The sequence below is a fragment of the Scophthalmus maximus genome, chromosome 21, assembly GCF_022379125.1.
Source record: "Scophthalmus maximus strain ysfricsl-2021 chromosome 21, ASM2237912v1, whole genome shotgun sequence".
Classification (NCBI taxonomy): domain Eukaryota; kingdom Metazoa; phylum Chordata; class Actinopteri; order Pleuronectiformes; family Scophthalmidae; genus Scophthalmus; species Scophthalmus maximus.
In genome coordinates, this window is record NC_061535.1 from 13743483 (window position 1) to 13758052 (window position 14570).

At 41.7% G+C, this 14570-nt stretch overlaps 1 long non-coding RNA gene across 1 annotated transcript; it reads right to left on the reverse strand.

Annotated features, from left to right (window-relative positions):
* Positions 1–4898: 4898 nt before the first annotated feature.
* Positions 4899–13215, reverse strand: LOC118291416. Its single transcript, XR_004786661.2, has 2 exons — positions 12812–13215; positions 4899–5528 (listed from the first exon to the last, which is right to left on the reverse strand). It is a non-coding gene; the product is annotated as an uncharacterized LOC118291416 (long non-coding RNA).
* Between the last annotated feature and the right edge of the window lie 1355 nt (positions 13216–14570).

A 14570-nucleotide genomic window follows, 5' to 3' on the forward strand; every position in this document is an offset into this window, starting at 1 on the left:
CTCAAACGTTTGGGGTCATCCAACCGAGCACCATCCACTCTCTCTTCATATAGCGGCCTTCTGTCCCTCCAGCTGCCGATCTGCCTGTTTGGGTTTTTTTTTGACACAGGTGTCGGAGAATCTCTGTGAAACACCTTCATTCTTGATACAATTATCCCTCTGGCTCTGTAACTTAACCTACAACATGGCTGGGAGGCATCCCAGTGCTTCCAGGAATACTCCCCCCCGTCTGTGCCGGAATACTATGACATGAATGATTATATGGACGTGATGAGTTGACCCGCTGTAATGTAGTCTCTCTTTGAAAAGTGCACCGTCGACTGGAGCTCCACAGTGATAAATCAATGTGTGAAACTGGCCTCTATCTTTTTTTTTTCTTGCACAGAGGATTTTGCCAGAGGATAGATCATGTACCATCACAGGCCATATCAAAACACCCATTGATATATTGTAAGATTCTGATTCAAAACAGCTTTCAACCTTATTTAATCAAAGTCAAAAAATAACACGACGAGTCGTATATTTTTGATTTGTGCCAAACCTCCCAATCCTTGAGTTTTCCTCAAGATCTGCAGGCTGCTGCACAAGCAGCTCAGCTAAGTTGACTTTTATGATTTATTACCCTATTTAGTTGATGTGATATCAAAATGTAATATATCATATCATCATGTTATTCACATTGCGTCGTTCGCAAACATAGTCACTGTTGCAACGTACTTTTTTTTTTGTTATGGTTGCTGTAGCATAGGAAGATATTTTGCAACCTTTCACATGCTATTGCTACAACACGTCCGTACTACTCATTCTCTCTGAAAACACTGCAGTAATTCCCATAGCATGACTGCAGACAGCTCTAAGTCAAGTATAACAGATTGTAGTCAAAACGCTGCAGTGGTCAGATCATAAATATTGCAAGAGTCGAGAGAGAGAGAGAGACATTGGCTCAGACCAGGCCTTTATCCTTCTTCCCCCCAAAGACGGGCACGAACATGTGTTTTGCCGTTAATTAAAACCAGGACCGGGCCCGTGTTGCATGATTAATTATCTCTTACCTCGCAGTTACCCACAAACATTGATGACTCTCTGCTAGTATGTCACGGAGCGGCCTTGCACCATTCATCACCCCTGTAGGGTCAAGCTCACAGCGACATTATGTTCTGTAATTACGAGTCGCTGCTTCTGTCCTCTATGTTCTGTTATTGCCTTTTGATTTTGACAAATACATTCTTGTCTGAGTTGTAATGTTTGGGTGTCTATAAGTGCCCCTGTTAGGAGGTAAATCACTGTTCGCGTTGAGCTGGATGAATATAAAAAACCAATACACATACCGTAATGTTTCCCCACAAGACTGGGACCGTGCTTGATGAATGATTGTTATTGAAGGACAGAACAAGTTAACACTATGACGAGGAAAAAAACACAATATTCTCAAGGTTAAGGCAAAATAAATCCTCAGATACTAAAGGGATATTCAGCACTCGTATGCAGTAAGTGGAGCATCTTTGTTTCCGTGCCGTCCTCCGGAGGGGAAGAGTTACGTACCGTTTTTGGCTTTGGAGAATGCCACTGAGCAAATGCATGTCTCCTGACACCTTGAGTTAATGATCAGCCAGCCTCCGCAGAGGCAATGTATTTTGAGTCGCCGGCGAAGCATGACAATAACCTTTAACATTATCATTTACACACATATTATACCACGGGACAGATTGTCTATAGGCCGCCCTGCAGCAATAAGTCATCCCTCACTGATAGTGTACCATCTTCATTTTTTTCCCCCCCCCCTCCACGTTAAGGTTTGTGACTTTGAGGTGGTTGGCGGGCCAAAATCGTCCATCTTGTGAAATTTAATTTTTGTCTGTATCAGAAGGCCTCTCTCTGTCTCTCTCTCTCTCTCTCTCTCTCTCTCTCTCTCTCTCTCTCTCTCTCTCTCTCTCTCTCAAGGTGAAATAATGCGATATCGCCACGGGCATTATGTTGTGAGATTAAAAATAGGAGAGAAAGTCTAGGGGAAGCGAAACAAAGTGAATCTTTGTCATTTAGCTTGTCAAACAACATTAGTTCATGCAGAGATTCGAATGACTGCGGGGCGTTTGCGATGCAGCGTAACACATTCAAGGCCATATTGTGCTGGCGCCACCAGAGGGACGGAAATTTTTTTTTTGAGGAAATGCAGATTGGCAGGCACCCCGAGAATCAAAGCTGTCGGAAAACAATGATTTGTTATGAAACATGCAGGGCAGGCATTAATACTGTTGCTCGATTGTGGAGGTCTGCTTTCTGTCGGTTTGAAGAAGCCAAATCATCCCCCTGTTGCTAGGCATCAGCAACACAATTAAAAAAAAAAAAAAAGTTGCTTTCTTTACCTAATGTAAAAAGGTAATGTACCATAAATATTGGGCATCCAACACAGTGTCATTTGTCACTGATTAGAGTTCCAAACTTTTAAATTAGGTTTAGGGGAATTAAGTTGATTAGATGTTACACACATCCCACCAAAAAAGTTGATTGTACCTGACTGTTAATTCCTTGATGGCAAACTGATAGCAGAGCTTTTTCATGAAAGTTAAAGTGAACTTTTTAAGAGTATTCTCCCGTCCTTGCTAAGGAAAGGAATCTAGGGCAGATTTACCATTAAATCAACACACAGTGACTCTTAGCAGTTGCCAACATTGTGTCAGCTGCGCAGCTATCCAGCCGTTTCCCCTCCTGGGTCTGAAGACCCATCACAGATAATCACTGACTGCTTGCACAGTCAACTCTGCCTGTTGTAGATGTACTTAATTAATCCTGTCCCATCCAACAGCAGACGGGGGGGGGGGGGGGGGGGGAGACAGTCGAGGGAGCTTCATTTTGTGTACAATTAAAGATGCCCTTCCCTCAAATGCCCCCCTCGATGATCAATGGCGCTGGGGGACGAGCGTGGAGACCGCTGGGAAGACGAGGCACAAGTTTGGATGGGTCCGGTGACCTTCGGAGACCTTTTGTAGTCTTCACAGTTCAGCCTGTGCATTGTGGTAGTCGCGGCTACTTGTGTTTCACCGCACACGCTAAAGGTAAGTGCAGACGTTGGAGTGTCAAGTCGATTTAGATTCTCACATTGTAGGAAAAAGTATAAATAGGTTCGGGCAAGAGAGGGAAAATTGAAAAGGAAGCCGCTTCACGCTTCCGTCCATTAGAGTTCGATGTATGGACGTTTGGGTTTTACACCCATGTGCTGGGCACTGAGCAAAATAATGGTTGACTGGTGGTACTCTTGCTTTGGCTCTCAGAGTTTAGTTTGGATTTGCGTGTTTCTCCAGTTTCTACGGCACCATCTAATTTGACACACGTTTTAACGTGGTAAAAATTCTTCTTCTGTTGTTTTCTTGTGGCGGTTGGCAAACAGTTTATAGATGCCTTACGGCCCCCGTTTGGCAGTAATAACACATTACTTACTTCTCAAAAAATATTACATTTTTTAAGGTAAGACGATGGTCTAGTAAATTGTTTGGGGTTTTTTTATATTCAAAAGTTTTTCATTCATTACCCAACCCTAGTGATTACAGTGATGGATTAAGGAACGATAACATTTTTTCTGTTAATTACTTTATATAATTATATAAATATAATATTTTAAGGTTTTTGTTTTGTTTACACCAGAATAGCAAAACTATTTTGGAGAATTATTAATCATTAAGATTCTACTAATAACTAATCTGTCCACAAATCAGATGAAAGATTGCACCATATACAGTATTTGTTCATTTTTAGGGAAACAAACAAAGGAGGCAACATCGATCCAAATTATCGAAATTTAAACTTAATCAACAAAATACAAACCAAGCACATAATTAGTGTTGCATTCACATTAGCTTAGCTATTCATATACAACATAGTTATACATATTTACATTATATAATACATCTTGGTCTGCCATCCTGTATGGATTTAATTTGCAACAGCTTGTTGCAAATGAACTAATGGGGGATATACAGCCGGTTAAGGTTTGAATGAACATGTGCTGAAAATCCAGGTTCTATCTGGACAAAGGCCTTAGAGCTTGTACCTGTGGATGATTCATTACACGCTCACACACACAATTGCGAGGCCAAAGTGGGATTCATTTGTGAACTATTCACAGATTTTTAATTCATCATTAATTTTAACCTCTTCAGGAATGCTGATGTCAGGTTTGGGTATAGATTCCATATGTGAATGCTACACCCGTCTTCCCCAGGAGAGAGCAGATTATTGGACTCCATGGGAGCATGGGGAAGCATTTTATGGGATGAATGCAGTATTCTTTTTTTTACACACTGGCAGATGTTGCTCAGGTAAACACAGTGAGTGGGTGTGAGGCTGTATTGCGTACAGAACAAGTAGGACACTTTCATCTCTTTCATCCCGCTGGTTCACGATTCTTGGAGAAAAATAGTCCTGGGAAGGAAGACGATGAGGTGCGTCGCCTTCATTCCCAACCATTGAGTGGGATAAATGTCGCAGCTGAACTGACGGATGGTTCTTAAAGTATTCTACATTTGTGTGCTTCTGAAAAGAGCAGCCGTCACATCGCCACACTGTAATTGGCTGACCAGTGCCAGAAAAATAAAATAAAAAAAGAAATGGTTTGTTGCCCCGAGGATATATTCGGACCCAGAAAATAATGTGAAACCTTGTGAGCAGCAGTCAGCAGCTGCAAATGTTTGGACTTTTGCACATTATAATTGTGTGCTATAGTGACCCATGGCAGATGGGTGGGTGCAGTTGGAAGTTGTAATAATTAGAGAACTAAATGGAAAGGTCAGAGGTTTTTGGAGCGTTCACAGACTCTCTCTCTTCACCAAATCGAATCGTAGAACATTTCTGCAACTTAACCATCATCATTTTTGTTGCGGTTACAAACTGAGAGAAACAAATGATTGGCTCACGGATCAGAATCAGAAATACTTTATTGATCCACGGGGGGAAATTGGGGAAATTGGATCCATAAGCATCAAATACTTGGGATTTGCATGATTACACAAAAACGACTGAAGAGATTCCCACAAAACTTGGTGGAAAGTTGGGACTTGGGCTGAGAAACAACTTTCATTTGAATGCAGATCCAGGATCTTTTTTTATTTTTTGACATTTTCATAGATTCCCCGAGGGCTAACTTAGTGATCTCCATGAAAAATCAAGCATATTTCGGGCTGTAGTATCTTTAAGTGTGAGCAATTTGGTGCAGCTTGATTGAATTTACGGGGACAGTTGGGCCTCTGCGGAGGTGTGACATTCTTAAACCATTTTCTTGAATATGACATGTTTGACCTACCTAACGGAAGAAGTAAAGAAAAAGGGAAGCTAAGACTTAGCTTTGATGGTTCCCTGTAACATTAAAGTATAGTTTCCTGTAGTCCTCTCTGTTATATCTGTAGAGAGGGAGGTGTCGGTATGAATCAGACGTAAAGAAGGGAAGGCTCGGACTAAAGTTGAACTGCCGCTCTTCATCTTCTCTTCGCCACGGACAAGTTTTCAAGAAACAGCAGCTCTTCAGAAGTTTGGTCCGCCTGCAAAATGTCAAATAGCAAATGGCTGTAATTATAAAGCACTTTTATCAAAAGTGCTATACAGTACAGTCTTTCACCTGTTCACACACACGAATACCGACGGCGGAGAGCTATGATACAGTGCGAGGTGTCGATCCGACTGCGGAGAGTAATTCCATGTTTGCTGTTTTGGCCCTAATGACGCCTTATGTGGCCGAGAGGAGGCGGGAACTGAGCCATTAGACCGGATGACGCTGTGCAAAAACTGCCCCCATGTAATCAATATAGGTGATATAAATACACAAAACCAGAAAAGCCACTATCTTCCATCCAATTTTTCAGTTCCCCTATGGGTCTGCACATGCTTAGCAGTAATAATAAAGGTGCACAAACATGTACTATGTCATCTTTTACCAGAAGAGTGCAAAGACCGCAATCATTTCTTTAAACTAAAGTTTACACGAGTGCCATCATGAATGAAACATGTTATGGCCCTCTGACCATCTTTTTAGTCGGCAAAAGACAATAATTTTGACAAATGGCAGAGGTTTTCTTTTTTATTTGCCCCTGGCTGCTCTCATATCACCGCGATAATGTGACTCTGTCACGTAGTCAAATTATATTATAATGTGACCTGGGGTTGGCACAGTAACTTGTCGGAAAAAGAAAAAACACATTCAAATCTGCCAGATCTCGATTTTTTATTTGGAACCAAACCCCCAAAAAGCAAATTTTCCACTATTTCACCAAGTTTGTGGAAATCCCATAAATAGATTAGACACAAACAAAAATAAAAATGACAGGGGCGAAAAACCTCACTGGATTAAAATTTTAATTATAGCACACCCAGTGGTGTTGATGTGGAGCAACTGCGGTGTTAATTCGACACAACTCCTGAGATGAAACTTGTCAGATAATTCATAATGCTTTGCATCATTTTAGCAATGGACGAACCAAAGTAACTTTGATTTAGTTTTCATTTCATTTGCATTTTTCTTCATTAGGTGGTGTACCAATGCGCCCGTGGTGTTATCTCATAAAGTAGAGACATAAAGGGAGTCTTTGTAGCACACACACCTTTACTACCCCCTTTTGGAATTTGATAATAAAATCGAATTATTCTCCCATGTTTGGCGGAACCACTCGGGACTACATTATCTACACGTCAGTGGAGTCAGAATGAGGGAGCTGAAGTCCTCTATGTGCCTTTCATTATTGTAATTGCCGTGTCTGTCCATCACACGGGCACTCCCAAAAGAACATTATCTCACACTGTACAACTACGCGGCTTAACATGGGAAATATGCACATTTCAAACTGAAGCGCGAGTCACATTATGCTGGAAATTCACTTTACTCAAGTTTAACATTCGGCTTTGGTTGTAGCCCATGTTGGTTTAACTGACAAGAAAGTGTATGATTTGCATTAAGTTGTCTTTTTTCTTCTTCTTTCCCTTCGGCTAAAATACTCACACAGAAATTGATGATCACTTGACTCTTAATGTAACAACTTTGTACATTTAGATCTTTGGCAAATTATTGAGCATTTGCTCCTGCAACCTTTCCACATCTTGGTCTTATGCAGAAGAGTGTGTGTTCTCTGTACTTAGGTGGACTTCAGACGACTGCCTGCAAGGTCAATTGATCAACTGCATTGCCCTGCCTATTCCACATCAACCTGATGTCCGTTGCATTCGGCGGGACCTCAGGAACTGAGGAAGACGAGCACCCTAAAGTTACAAAGTTTAAAATATCAGTCTCTTTATTGATCTGGTGACACCCTTGTTTACTGGTTGCAGTGATGAATGATTTATGTCGGAAATCACACAACGTATCGACCAAACCCCGAGTCCTGAGCAGCCGCTCTGATAGAAATGCAACAGAGGAAGGCCAACTCGTGCAATTCTACGTGGATAATAAAGCTGTTGTCGATGCAAAATTAGCAATCAGCGCTAACCATAACAAATGGATTGCAATTCTTGTGGCTGCTTCTCAACAGAGCCGTGGGTTTTCACCGTTTCCTTGCCTTCTTTTTTCGATTAAAAGTATCGGGGAAACGGTTGTTTTTGTGTTGGCAGTTAATACAGCTTCATACATCTGTGAGCGCTGTCGGTAAACAGATTGGATGTTGTGTAGAAGTACATACATTTATAAAACATGATGAACAAAAGGTAGAGTGAAATATTGAAAATCAACAGGATTATAACGTGAACGTAGGAAGTTGTGAATTGTACAACAACAGATAAATGTAAATGTTTAAAACCATTATGGGATTGCAGGATTTATTTGGTGTGATTTCTGTTGTCACTCCTTTGACATTTAGGCAGGGTGTAGATATTTGAGCATAGCTATTTCAGTACAAAAACAAACATTTCTTAAGGCTGATAATTCAATATAGTACGATGCATTGTCAATGGAAACCAACCCTTTTCTCCTTGATGGGACGGCCTAATTAAAGGCAAGGATAATTAACTGAGTCCCATTTCATAGGAGACAAAGTGCAAGGCAGCAGCAGCCCCCATTATCCTTTTGATAACTGAAGTGTCCTTCCTTTCATCTCCACTCTTAATGCCATCAAATGCCATTACTGATTGTCCAATTTACAGAGTGCTCTGGGATCTCGCTGCTTGTCGAGGCACCGGAGTGCATCGCAAATACGAGGCCGGTGCTCAGCGAGGTGCAGTCATCCTTGGACATCGCAACAAACAGGGATATTTTCCACTTTATTTCAAAAAAAAGAAATGATCTCATGCTATTCTGAGGTTGGTATAGGTTATGATCATCTGATGCCCAGAATATTTCACACTTAACGGGGCGCTGTGGAAAAGGTGAGTTTATCAGATTAGTTTTGCTGGGATACACACACACACACACACACACACACACTGAATTATTTTGGTGCTGAACACGGATGACAAAGAAAAGCTATTGCGAACCAGATGGTGGCCCGAGCAAATATCCACATGCTTTAGAGATTGTAGAAATGGAGGTCAGAGTCGAGTAACCTTGGTGGCTCAGGCAAGTGAACCGTAGATTGAGCCTAAGACCATCTAAGAGTTTCCTGATGCAGTCTGATATCATCCCCGTGTGTAATCAACTCCGTACAGTAGAGACCGAAATGTACACTTCAACGCATACGGAACATCTTTAACTTTTTTAGAAAACCCATGAAATACAGACAGTAAGTTAACAAGTCAGAGTTAAATTACATATAGAAAAACTATTCAATTTCTTTGTTCGATGAAAAATAGGCCTAATGCACGAATGCTAGTGTAGGTTGTAAATTTAAATGTACTAGTCCACAAATTAATGTATTTCTGTAATTTTGGGGGGATATAATTGGGATAAAAGTACTATACTCTTTGTTCTCATAAAAACCTTCATTTTTTTAGTTGGAAATATAATCATTCATTTATGTCGTTCCATCTTCATTTACTCTGACCCAGTAGCATCTATACTGATGCTTACACCAATACAGAAATGTTACTTTTATATAGATATCAAGATTATTGAAGGATACTTTGTAGTTGCAGAGATATACATGTCATTATCGAGCAGAAGCCTGAGAAAAAAGGCCTTGGGACTACTATTGTTACTATCCCTGCAGCAGACTTTACTCTTTACTCCCATTCCAGGTAGCATAAATTAGTATATAAATTTAAAGATGTAACCCTTACTCTTGGATTCCAATGTCATCGACCTTTGAACTTAAAATTGCTTTCCTTTTTTTTAAAGGCCAGACATGTTGGAATAAAAGGAAAAAATTGAATTTTTGCATCCAAAAAAACAGCTTTTTATCTGCGTAATTACAACGCATCCAAAGGCCGAACCCTGCTGAGGTTCTTTTACGTTATTTAAAAGTGTTATAACCCTGTGAGGGAGTCTTCTTTGATGAAATGGATGGTATTTAATCAAGGCCTGATATTAAATCTCCCAGTAGAGGATATTTATAGTCAGACAGTGGAATTCATTATACAATGAAATGTATACAGTATATATAAGTCGTGGTTACAGTTTTAAATATCCATGCCGTTGAACTTAAACAGAAACTTGCTATTCTTGGAAATTGTACACTTGCTTTTTCAATAAATTGTATATGATCTTACAAACTTGTCTTCAACTGCCACGCCACCAGAAATGTATTTACCCGACGTCATCTGTGGACTTTTAACTTCAGTCTGCCACAGCTATAAGCTTTACCACAACATTGCAATAATTTTCAACTTACTCGTTTCCACATTGCTGACTATGAAGCATTTCAGAATGCCTGTTGTAATAATGATAGTAAAAGAAATGGGCTGAGCACAAACAAATGCTTTTTTTGTGTTGATGAAACGGTTCTGACAGTTGTGGAAGCTTCAGCGGTGTGGGTTTATATTCTCCGGGGATTATGAGGAATCAACACAGCTGCAGTGAAGGCGGTGTTCACAGAAACAGATGTTATTTGTATTAATACTTTGTGTGTGGATGGGGAGGAGGAGGGTGTTGCTGCCGCCGGCGTCTTTACCCCAGACTCATTGTTGTATTCCATCATTGCCTTTATGTCTCTATTAATAAAGCTGCTTGGCGAACAGACGTGTTTCTCAGGTGCCGTGCTAAGATACATCTTGGTAATTATTTACATAGACTCAGGTCTTTAAGGTCCCATGTTCTGTTTTCATGTGCTTTCACGTTGTAATGCAAATAATTAAGTTAACATATTTTGCAGAATTAACCTCCACTCAGGTAAGCTCTCATAATGGGCTGGACTCGGGGGACTAAGTGGAGTCTTTGATGTCCAATAAAGGAAAATACTCTCAGCTGAAAGCTTTTTGTGATCCATGCGTGAGGGAAACCAGTCTGTAGTATCTCCAGTTTTGCTTTAGAAATCATATTTCACCCTATTTTAAACGAAACGTTGGAAATCTACATTTTGCCTTTTCAGTTGTCCTGGGGGTGGGGGATTAAAACTCAAGATCGAGTGCAGCCGTATCTTTTAGGTTGATCAAAAGCAATATTGTTGCAGGAACCGTATAAATCTTCAAGCATTTTGTGCTCACATAAATATTGCCAGATTTTCATCTGGGACATTCGGCGGCTGCTCGAAACAAGATATTGTTAGATTGATAGGAGCACGAGAAAACACAGTGCATCACTGAGACCTTGGCCATGAGTCCATTAGCATTCATAATCTGTCCACGTGTGTCACCTGGTCTGGAAATGAATATGCCGCTCAAGCTTTGGGTCTCTTATGAATGTGAAGGTGACCAGATTGCTTGTGTTCTGATTACTTTAGGAGATAACATATGCATTAAAGAGGCATACCTGAAACTTAACCAAGGTCAGACCTTTAATATAGAACAAGCCCTGAAAATTCTACCTGCAGTTTAATATCTAACAAGCAACTCAATATGATCAGAGAGAACTGGGACATGATGATGTATAACGTGTCAAGTTGCATCATCCGACTTGTTTGCTGCACTGCCTTTTTGTATCCTGTTGCCAATAAATCTCATATTGACATGGCCTTATCATGTGCAACCTGAAACACGCATAGTATTTTTTGAAAAGAGACCCTTGAAACACCATCACAGCCAGCGGCAAATATACCCCGCTGCTTGTAAACAGTCAACAAGGACAGCTCTCCGCCTCCTGCTGCCGAGATTGAGCCTCGGTGCTGTTACAAAAAGTGCTGATCCTGATGTAATATTGACAGGCGCTGAGCCAGGCGAGGTCCTTGGGTCTGACACATTAAGGTCATATTACTTCCCTCCAACCTTCCTGCCCATCTGACTGAGCTGAGCACTAAAGATAGCACGCGGCCAACACACGAGCCCCCACTGCCACCGTGTCGATAATTAAAAATTCATGGACCTTTAATGTTAAACATGACAAAGGACAATGAGACAACACGGGGATGGGGACACACGTGTCGGGCAACCTGTGTAAAGACATCTAACATCTAACGGGACAACGTGTCGGTCTATCATTGTCAGAACACTTCATAACAAATCAATAATTTTTAGCAAATTTGATATTCCTAAACAAATGTTATGTTGTGCCATGCCCCCTCGAAGTTGGTCAGACAATATCTTCGCGAAGCGTCGAGGGCAAAATTCAATACATCGTCTTGGCCGCATAAATAATGTATTACGGGCTCTTAGGGTAAAAACAAGAGGAGGTTATAAATATGAAACGTATGAGCTGTATTGACGAGGCCCAGCCAAGCTGGCACCTGTCATCACCAGGAGAGCGTCCAGTGAAACAACAGACAAATGTCCTCCATCATCTCCGCCCTTTGTCGGACCTCTGGAGGTCGACTCTGAGCACAGTTCTTGTGAAGGTGTTGGGCTCCTGCCAAATACTCCTTACCGTAATCATCGCAGAAGGGTTGGATTCTTTCTTTCGTAATGAAACCTATATACTGTATATTCAGACGGTATAGGGATTTTTCGGATGGAGAGCCTCAAATGTCGAGCGCTCCAAACGAACCACGAACTCACGAAAAGGCTTTTTGCCCTGCGGCAAACCATATGGCAACGAATCATGACGACGAGAGGAGGTAACGGCTGCCGTTGACAATTTAAATCAGCAAAGACATGGGCCCAATTTACCAAGGTCAAAAACAATGGGTATGTCATGAAATGAGCTTTTGATCATATCGCCCGGCTTGTATGTGAGGGACTTTTTCTAGAGGTTTCTAAAAATTTCTTGTATTTTTCGCCCTTGACTCCAAAATACTTGGAGCAACACGTATATTCAGTATTGACTCTGAATTGCCACCACACTATTGAGCATTCATTTCTCTTTGCAGTTGTCATTAAGAGCGGTAGATGGGTGGATTGGGAATATTGAAAAAGCAGAGGAGGTGAGATCAAATGCACAAGATAACTTTTATGTTGCAATAATCTATTTCTTAATTTCTCCAGTGCCGAGAGCGGAGCCGATAACGTTGAAGCTTCTACAACCTGTCTTTCATAATTTATCCATGGGGGAGTTTCAATACCAATCCTTAATCCTGGGCATTCTCATTTTTATTTAATGCTTTACCTTTTATTTTGCACTGCAAAGTCCGTCTGTGAAAGCACCAAGGGTTTTTTAGAAGTTAAATAGAAACGGCATGAATGATTTTCTGTCATAGTGGAGCAATCGTGGAATAAAAAAAAAAAATGTTTTGTTACTATCTGTACCAGGGCCAGGGCGATATGGACTTTGGACTTACCAAATTGTAACTTCTTTGAAATGATCCCTTTTTACAGACTAAACAATTACCTGAATAATCAGCTGACTAAATCTCCTGGTGACAATGGTAAAAGAAAAACAAACCTGGCTTGATGTTGGATAATGCTGGACAGCTTTCTAGCCACTAGAGTCCGCAGTCATCAGCCAGTGGAGTCATGCACCTTGAGCATTACTGAAAAGTTTCTCCAAAGTGTTTCATCCCTCCCTCTGCCTGCTGTGTATCTCAGAAAGTCCAGATACACCCTGATGAACTGTTGTTCAAGAAGTCGTCCGCCGAGCCCGGCAACAGAAATGTCAATTTATCAGCTACTGGGCTTCGTGTCTGAAACAAAATCCAAGCTTTGGATCTTCTTCCTCTTTCGTCAGCCGAGATGAATCTTGCACTTTCACACCTGGTCAGAGGAACACTCAGGGTTTCGGGGGGTTGCTTTCAGAGATGGCAGGACATGTGTGCATTGCTGTGTAGTGCGGTGGACGAGAAGAGCGAGTTGTATTATGGGATGTCTATGTCGAGCTACAGGCAACCCGCAGAGCTTTTTATCTGGCTGTGCAACCTGGCCGGATGGCATCCTCTTGGCACGCCATCCTTGTGACTGGCCACTTGGCTCGCGGCCCAGGGATATTTGGCTCGCTCTGCAGAGCAGAATCACCCCATCCCCCTAATTCCCTGCTTTACTTCTCTCCCCCTCTCTCTCTGACTCTTTCACACACACACACACACACACACTCTCTCACTGGCCTCTTGCCTAAGGACAACTGCAGTGCTCTGTGTGGCCGTGTGCGTCCCTTTATACTGGCTACATGGCCGTGGCTGGTAAGAAAGACGGTGCCATGATAGCTACCGACAACCGCACAATTATACAAACAAATCACAGTCGGTCGGCCGCTGCAAGGTGGCTTTTTTGCAATGCATGAGACCCCATCGGCGGTGACTTACCAAGCCACCGGTGTAATTCATTTGCAGCGATGGCCTTGGGTGGTGCAGAATCAGGGGACATGCAACAGCTTATTATCCACCCCTCCGACTGTCGATCAAATTGATAGCTCACTCTTAGTGGCATCTCATTGACATTGTGTTGAATGTCCTGTGTCTTCCCTGCTTAATTGAACATAGAATTACCCTATTTGGACACGCTTAGCGGAATGGAGATCGACAATAGTGAAATAGACGACGAGATCAGAGCTGACCTCTGGAACACACCCCACACACGTAAGCCAGAGGCTGCAGTCAGAAAAGATTTTCTAAAGGGGTTGGTATGAACATGTAGTAATCTGTAAAATGCTGGCACAGCAACATACACATTGAAAACTCAGAGACTGTTCTTTATTTACATTTAAGTCCAGGGAATGGGGTTTTGAAAGAATGGGAGGATTGCAAATGTGTGTTTGTGATTAAAAAAAAAGGGATAAAAAATGGGACAGCTTCTCAGAGGTTGGAATTAAAGTTGACCCGCAACGATATTATGCGCACGTTCTTTGGGCGGAAGTCGGCATTCAAGTCGTTTGTGTACGTTCATTATGAACAGGGTGAAAGCAAGGACGAGTCGGGGTGGGTGGGGGAAAGTAATCAGCCGTTTCGGCAGTATTTCATCTGTGGAACATGGAAATAAAATGTCCATGATCATAAACGCTCAACGGTGCTGTGCGTACAAGTCACCTGTAATGAAGAGGCGTCCGGAGCTGTTGCAGTAATGTCTCACCTCATTGGTGTATGGGCCGTTCTTCATCATCATGTGGTAACTGAAGCATTTCCCTCAATGGAGTGAGGATTAACGAAGGTAAAGGATCAGATCTAGTGCAGTCCAGATCTAGGGTTGATACAGTTAGAGATCTTTACTTGTCG